General features: G+C 41.7%; 1 long non-coding RNA gene across 3 annotated transcripts; it reads left to right on the top strand.

Moving 5' to 3' along the window:
* Positions 1 to 663: 663 nt before the first annotated feature.
* Positions 664 to 3,486, top strand: LOC120666135. 3 transcript variants are annotated; one of them, XR_005671581.1, is made up of 6 exons: positions 664 to 1,258; positions 1,738 to 1,813; positions 1,928 to 2,022; positions 2,509 to 2,631; positions 2,707 to 2,810; positions 3,150 to 3,486. It is a non-coding gene; the product is annotated as an uncharacterized LOC120666135 (long non-coding RNA). The 3 variants fall into 3 exon arrangements; XR_005671580.1 differs by lacking the exon at positions 2,707 to 2,810 and having other exon boundaries at positions 669 to 1,258; positions 1,711 to 1,813; XR_005671579.1 differs by lacking the exon at positions 2,707 to 2,810 and having other exon boundaries at positions 672 to 1,258.
* Positions 3,487 to 8,706: the final 5,220 nt, after the last annotated feature.

Here is an 8,706-nt window from a genome sequence, read left to right as displayed (position 1 = left end):
GTCCCTACAAGGCAATAGAATTTTTCACCTATCTTCTGGACATGGTTTACAATGGAGCATAGTAGCCTAACTATAATTTTTGTTCAATTTTTCGAATCTTGTTGGAAGAAAGCATAATTCAAATTGAGATAAAAAAACACACAAAAAATACAATTAAATGATAGAAAATATCAAATTTGGTTAAAAATTCTTGAAATTACTAGTTCACAACTGGGCTTCTTATTTATTATATGGGAAAAAAAATTGGTGTACTCGTGGTGGTTTTTTGTTTACAAATTATTTTAAATGGTATCTTAATTTTTATTTAGAAAAAAGATACTTCAATTCACGAGGGCTTCATTCGCGTGTGCTGAATTTCAGTTTTGGCTCCTCTCGCCTTCTCCTTGCAGTCCAGTCCAGAGTGCGGCAGTCAAAATAATTCATAGCCAAATGATGATACTACCCCCAGCTTCATTTTCTAAGCTGTATGAACCAACCAACTTTAAAAGAAGGGTCAGTTGGATTCATGCCACTACAATTTCACGATTTTTGATTTCATGTTGAAATCGATGCCATTGAGTGACATGATTTTCAACGTGAAACCCAATTTCACGGAGTTGTGGTGGCATGAATCGAATTTTCCCTTAAAAAATAGTTTGGTAATTGTTTAGTCACCCATACCACACGAAGTCCTCAAATCCCCCAGAAACCCTAGGCCTCAAATCTCATCTGCATCTCCTCAATCTCCATCTTCTTCTCCGCCGCACCCCCCATCTCCTCGTCCGCCGCACCTCCATCTCCTCCTCCGCCGACAGCCGCATCGCCCACGACGCCTCCGCCGCCATTCCGCCGCCTCTATCTACCTAACTTCCCTCGGATCTGCGCGCCGCTCCCTCGCTTCCCGGCGAGCGAGGAGGAGCGCGGCGAGGCGGAGCCACGCGCGGGCCTCAGCGAGCGGGAGGAGCGAGGCGGCATGGGGCGGGTACAGAGCGGACTCGAGGCAGGCGGCCGCGACCGCTCGACCAGCGCCAGGTCCTGGCCGCCGCCGCCATCCTGCACGACCTCCAGATCTGGTCCGGCGGCTCGGGCGCACGGCACCCGACGCGCCGCCGCCTCGACGTGCTCCCTGACGCGCCACGCAGCATCCTCGAAGCTCCTCTGCTCTTCCTGGCGCCCAGGGTCTGTCCCGTCCTCCCACTGGCCCACTGCTGGTCACCAGCCCCGCCGCAACCAGCCCTGCATGTGCTTGTCCCCGCCGCGTCGGTTGTTAAATCGCCTGGTAACAATGCAATCCTCTCCGCGCCTTTTACCCCCACACCCCTCTAGCATCCCTGTTGCAGGGTTGTTGATTCATGGGAGGTGAACTTGTCAACAAGCGCCCCAATCAACCCTGTATTTTTAGCATTAGTTATTCGATCTGGTGTCGGAATTTTATCCGTGGTGACTTGATGGTGGGAAGGGAGCCCGTGATGGGTGATGGTGGGAAGGAAGACCCAAGAGAGTAATCTAATTGCAATCGATTTTGAGGTTAGGCTAGCAACTGGTTCGGGTCAATTAGTGTGGTATTTTTCCAACTAAAAAACTGAGTAGGTTTTGTTCATGATCCATCTAAATTGTTCATGTGCATATTCCCTACGTGCTGGGTTGATTGATTACCAGTTTCTTCCTTGCTTTTTTTAAGCTGCTCGTGGACAGGATGCACACCATGTGTTTGATTGTTTGTCTCTGCAGATGAGCTAATCAAATAGCCTTGACCAGGTTTTTGCAGAAATAAGGATTCTTGTGGTTTATCAAGATGTGTGAAGAAGAAATTGAGTTACTGTGTTTGCTTAAGGTAACTACACTAACTGGAAGCCTGAAACATTGGTAGAGCCAAATGATTTGTAACAGTGATGCAAATGTATAATATACTGCGAATAAGCTCTTTGATATTCCTTATATAATTCAGGTGGCAAAGCAGGATCTGGTACGGGAGTATGATTATGTGTTAGAAGCAAGTAACAAGAAGCGTTACAAAGAATTGCTATCCTGTGTTCGTTCCAGGTATTTTTAGCAATTGCTATCCTATGTTTGTTTGATCTATAAGGAAGCTATATTAATGAACTAAAACACGTTAAATATATTTCTATTAACATCAAACTATGCAACATTATTTGATCCGATCTCTTCTGCTTCTCCTTTTTTCTGTGGTGAGCAGCAGCATGTGGTGAGGATCAGTGTTGTAGTAGCTTTATAATTCCCCTGCTACTGCTTGTTGGTTCACAAGGACTTGAATGTATTAACTATCTGTTTATCTCATCACAGTAGTAAAAATAATCTTGACCTGTGTGCATGCTAGATGTATCTTATTCCATACTAGTCTTGTCTGCATGGTAAGATATTAGTGCTTTTTAACTACCTTGAGATGGCTTTGCTGCTTGCTTCAAACAGTCAGAGTTTAGGATTTGAGATGGTGTCATCTTTTTTTTTTTCCACAGCAACAATTTTTTTTCCTCTAGCATGGAATTAACCTCGCTGAGCATCTTTCAGGCTGACGTGATCATGTCCAGATTGAACATTGCTGAATACTGGAAATAAGGCGATCAACCAACACTCCTGATCACGTCAGAGAAAAGCCAATCACCAAGGAAGAAGCATGCCAATTCATGAAAGGTTTGTTCTCACAATATCTAGCGCCCAAATGTTTTAATGCAAATGTTTTTTTAATTGAATCATTATCTTCTCCAGGCTATTCTGGTGGTCATGTGTCAACTGTTGGGTGTGTAGTTGTAGCTACTCTGGTGCTTCCTGTTTACATGTTTAGAATAAATTACTAGAACTCCTTTTCTATGGTGAGTATTGAAAAACTATACTGGTAACAAATCCATTTTGCACTTGTGCTAGTACTCTAGCATGCATTTGAGATGTTGACCGAAGTCTTGGACAGCTTGGACTGAGCACTGATAATGCCATTTATTTGTCGTATTTTCCATGGTTATGCATGGTTTTTTTAACATGATCTGGTCAAACTAACTTTTTTCATGTAAAGTTGATAACTTTGAATTCCATTAGTAACTTAGAGCTATTACTTGCTGTTATAATTTGATAGTAGTCCATTGATTCACAATTCTTTTAATCACAAATATTGCTGACTGTAAGTATTTGACATTTTGACAATGTGCTCTTTTCAGGCTGAGGATCATATGCAAGGAACACCTTGGTATCCAGAATGAACACCTGCTGTACATGCAGCAAGAAGTATACTAACTTGGAGGACAAACTTGAGCATTTGATGGGTCAAAATCAAGTTAACTAGACATGATGCTATGCTATTTTTTGTTGGAACTTGTGCAGTTGAAACTTGTCTTCTGTTGTTTTTGGAGCTAGTGCCCTGGGAATTTTTGTACTGTTATGAGGCCATTGCTAGGGGGCTGGTAATTTTTGTACTGCTGGGTGCTGCATTTTGGTTAATTTGGTACTGTGGTTCAAATTAAAATTTTGGTAAATTTGGTACTGATAAATTTGTCATGGGTTGAATTGATTGTACCTGGTTTCAAACTGTGTAAATACAGTGGGCTGAAAAATAGCCCATCATAGTGGCCTAGTTCTAAAATGGACCCATTAATCGGTGGGCGACGTCCTCTTAAAAAAAATTGCCACATCAACCGCAAAAAAAATGCCACACAAGCAACAAAAAAATTGCCACGTCAGCAGAAAAAATTGCCACATCAGTAGCCAAAAATTGCCATATCAGCCGCCATGTCAATGTCCGTGTCACTAATGGGTGAATACGTGGCACCATCTGTGACGTTTATTTTCGTCATAGATTTTGGTATTGGGATGGGCTAAGTGGGTAGGAAGACATTATCTAAAATCGTCACGCATTCCTCATAGACATTGTTTTTATGACATTTTTTCAGTAATATATGACGAATGTGTTTTGTCATAGATTAAATGGTTTCTTGTAGTGTATCTTCTAGCTTTATTCCTAAGTAAATAATTTTCTAAATCCATGGAGGAGAGAGAAAAAAATAAATTTTTTCTATATTTATTACACAAATGTATAATATTTTTTTCTAAGATTTAGTGGTACAATAATAAGTTGGGTTTGATATTTTTAGTTAATACATATTAAATTGATCTTTTCCATTATGTACGCATATATAAAAGTATATCATTTAGGCCCAATCTTTATATTTTATCATCCTTCCTAAGTAAACAATTCCTTAGATCTATGGAGGAGAGAGAAGATTTTTTACACACATGCATGAAAGATTTTCTTATTTAGTAAATGTTAAATTGACTTTTTCCAACATCTACGCATATATTAGATTATATAATTAATTACCATTTATTTTTAAAATTATGGAAGAGCTTGTTTTAATCCATTAGAAATATTTGTTGATGTTCAGAGATGGATAGGGCATGGATGTACAAAGCACGAAGGATGGATGCCTATTTCTGTGGAGAACTTAATAAATTTATTCAAGCTGCGGAAAACCACACAAGAAACGAGAAGACACAAGGGATACCTTATCCGTGTAAAACCTACAAGAATATGACAGTATTCTGGTGGGTAGTTTTGTTGATAATTACATGATCTGGTTGCATCATGGAGAGAGAGCACCCCCTCCGACGGAGAATCCATTCGATGAAATCATAAAAGATGTCGAGTTTGATAGATTGTTTGATGATTATGATCATTTTTGTGAGGGTGTTGGCGATGATGATGGTGATGGTGTCGGCAAGGGGCCCATCGGTAGTGGTAGTGATGATGGTAGTGATGATGAACTTGATGACGATGATTTCCTTAGCCAGTTGTTGCGCCACACCAAAGCAGAGCTATTGGTAGGTAGTGCAAAGGGTTTAGCAAACTTCAAGATGGTGAAAAAAAATCAGCAGAGAAAAATATATACGAGCGATCAAAGGGATGTCCGAGACACTAGACCGTGCTTCGTTTCATACTTGAGCTGTTGACTCTAAAGACTAAGCACAGTTGGTCAGACAGTGGTTTCAATGATCTCCTGCGTATCTTGGCTTGGTTGCTTCCAAAGTCCAATAAAGTGCCTACCAACACATATCGAGCAAAGAAGCTTGTCAAGCCGTTCACGATGAGTCTGGAAAGAATTCATGCATGCCCAAATCATTATATTTTGTATCGTGGGGATACTTTCAAAGACTTGGACAAATGCCCTGTATGTTCTGCAAGTCGATAAAAAAATAATGCCGGTTATTGTGGTGGCGACATTAATCAAGATTCAGTGGATGGGAACAAAAGGAAGAGGAAGGGTGCTGTTAGCGTCTACCAACGTCACCACTGAGCGAGCAGCGATGACGCTCGCAGACGCCAATGGGGTGGCAGGTATTTCATAAACACGAATAAATCCGCAAGCGCACGGAATACCGCTGTAGCATTTTACCCAGGAGTATACCGGGGTATCATTTATATTTCTGCAGGGAAGGCGGCGAATGGAAGTACATAGGCTAGTTAATGAACTGATCTAGATTGGATATTCAATTGCATAAACAGGGGTAATATAAATAACATGGTAGGAGGTAGTGTGACACACACACAAACTATCCTCAGACATAAATAAATAAAAGATGCTATAGGTAGGGAGAAAGGCAGAAGTTAGAGCTCGAGTCAGATGTGCTAGGCTAGCTATATCTATGCTATTTTATGGTTAGATTGTCAAAGATTAAACTAGTACAACAGGGAGACAGCTCCTATAGCTGACGGGAGAAGCCCGTTCACCTATGCGGCTTTATGTACCTCCTACCCCCCAATCCTAACGTGGAGGATTACTAGGGCTCGGACAGGGATGTCACCACCTGCCGGTTACATCTCAATCCGTGGGAAAGGGTGACAGCCAGCAACACTTAGCTAGTCTAGACACCATGTCTATATTAGTAAGCGATACTCTAGCATCCCACGCGGAGCCCCCACCCTCTGGATGGACAGACATCACACTAGAGCAAACATACGAATACTGAAACAATTGATAGAGTTCTAAGGCCAATATGTTAACCATTGCAAGCACAGGGCGATCATACAATGCAAGCATTGAATGATAACGCAACCAGATTACGAAGTATATATCTAATAACTCAGAACATACTTCAAGCAAATATAGTAACCATAGTCTAATTCGATTACAAACGACCGAGAATTACAAGAGAGAGTTAGAGATGAACCCATACCAGAACTCCCGAGCAACTCAGGGGACTCAATGACTCCTAGACTTCTCCTAAACTCCACTAATCCTATAGACTAAGCAAGAGAGCTCTTGAGGTAAGTGAAAGGTGTGGTGTGTGTGTCTCATTCTTCACCCCCCTTGTATTTATAGGAGGGAGCCACGGCGTTTCCACAACAAATCGACGTAGAGGACCAGTAGGGAGGCGCCACATGATGAAGTTGAGGCGGTGGGGCCCGTGGGCCTGGTCGGCCGACCGGGCTGGTCGGCCGACGGCCCACAGGCACTGACCGCCCCCAGCTTCATCCAACAGGCTGTCCTGGGCCTCCTCTTGTCCAAACTCTGGGGCATGGCCTGTCCTATGACGGCTTGGCGTGGTCTTTGGGCTTCACTTGGTCCGTTTTAGCCTGAATCGGTGTTCTGATTTTATCTGTGATTTTATGTTGGGCAAAAGTGTGCTTGCAACCTGCATTTTAGCTCAAAAACACAACTTGCATTTTTCTAGAGGTAAAGTGTGGTTTAGGGGTTTATTTGGATAAAGATGCGTGTAAGAAATACAAACTCTCATGATTTTCTGATCAAGTTGACACCTAGAAATGGTCGTTAGTGAGCATCAACAAGATCCCCCAAGCTGTCCTTTGCTCGTCACGAGCAAAGCAGGACAAATCAGGTTGTTGATCAGAAAATTACTTTAACTCTTACCTACCTGTCATGTCATAGTCTATAGCAAAGATATTCATCTATAAGCTTAAATGAGTTGGCTCTCATACCTTTGGTCTAGTACCTTACTCATCCATGGGGCTTTTGAGCCATCTCCTTGTCTTGGGCTATTGAGAGTTAGAATGGCTCATAGAGCAATACTTAATTACTTATTCGTAGATCCGCAATCCATCTGGAGATATTTTTGAAGAAGATTTTCGAAAACATGGCTAAGTTCCCCAAAATGAATATCTCGAAGCACTCAACTTTTATTGTCCTCACTAGGGCAGTAATTGCCTTCGGTCTTTCCTACTATGGATAAAGCCTTTGTGGATCTCAAGGTAGGGTAAGAACAGAGGGTATACTTGTATTCCATATATTGTAAAGTCAAAGAGCGGATCCATGGAGAAACAAGCCATGCAGTCTCGATCAAAAGGTGCAAGTGTGTGGATGGATGGATAAATGAATGGTTGTATGGTTTACTCCTTAAAGCATTGGTTCTCTCTCTTTTATCATCCCTTGATTATTTTTTTTCAGACATGGCTACCCCTTTCTTTCTTTCTTTTTTTTTGGGCCATGCTTCGTTGGCATGCCATCTTTTCTCTTTTTGGGGCAACCATAATCTAACACTATATTTTATTTTAGGGATGTTCTAAGAGAGAGTTTGTCAAAACATGGAGTATTTATTTGGTGGATGGTGGTGAAGCTAATTTCCAGTGTAGGAATGTCGCAAGTGGATGTGGATGTGTACGTGCTTATGATCGAGAAAGCATGAAGAGATTCTCACTAGGGTCACAAAATTTGACAAAACTCAACAAAATGACAAGCAGCATATGTATAAGGTTTTTCATGGTATATGACATATGACTCTGGTAGGACTTGCTTATCACTGAAGAACTTGTCTTTTTGAACTTTTCGAAAACAAAAAACTCCAGATTTCAAGCTTCACTAGAACAAGGTTGCACGGCTTTATTTACCATATCTATTCTCACAACAACTTAGACTCAGATCAAGCATATGCAACCCATATAACTTTTAGGTTCATGGCAAAGAGTTTAACGTAGCCAACAGACTTAAACATAAGAAACTCTTTAGCCAAAGGCTGGACATATCAGGCAAGGCAGAACAAAGCAAAACTCATCCTTTCAACTTTCACAAGAAGTTAAATCATTCTTACCACGCATGATGAAAGGGAAATAAAGCAGTAAATATTTATTTTGTTTTTGAAAGTTTTTATCAAAATTTATTGGAAAACAAATAAAGGGATACAGTTGACTTGGGGGTGGTTTTGAAAGTTTTTATCAAAATTTATTGGAAAGCAAATAAAGAGATATAGTTGACTTAGGGGAGGGAATCTCCCCCAAGCTAGCTCTTGGTTTAGGGTCCTAAAAGCAGGACCTTTCTCTGTACCTGATCAGGTTGAGGTTGTTTTGTCCATACCTGGAGAAGTAGTAGCGGGCGATGATATTGTCTTCTTCTTGCGCCACACCTTCTTGGTCTTCTTTGGTGGCGTAGATGGCGCAGGAGTAGGATCCTCGGGTGTAGGGTAGACGATCTCCAGATCTTCCCATACGGTGTTGGTGATGAAGTCAGTGATCTTCTGGTCGTCTTCTACTAGCTCAGTTGGGGATCATGGATCTCCTAATCTTCCCAGGCAGGCTCGGAACGAGAGTGATGGATATCCCAATTCTCCCAACCGGGCTCAGCCTATAACCCTTGCTTCTCGCTATCCTCATGAATAAGAAACAATTCCCTCTTGTTCTGAAACTTGAATCTCATGGTTTTTCCCATGATGCGGAGGCTGACTTTCCCTGATCCGACATCAATTCTGCGTCTCTCAGGAATGGTCACCCAC

This window comes from Panicum virgatum, chromosome 3N (assembly GCF_016808335.1).
Source record: "Panicum virgatum strain AP13 chromosome 3N, P.virgatum_v5, whole genome shotgun sequence".
NCBI classification, from domain to species: domain Eukaryota; kingdom Viridiplantae; phylum Streptophyta; class Magnoliopsida; order Poales; family Poaceae; genus Panicum; species Panicum virgatum.
Note: the sequence above shows the minus strand (reverse complement) of the source record. Positions and strands in the feature narration are given on the sequence as shown.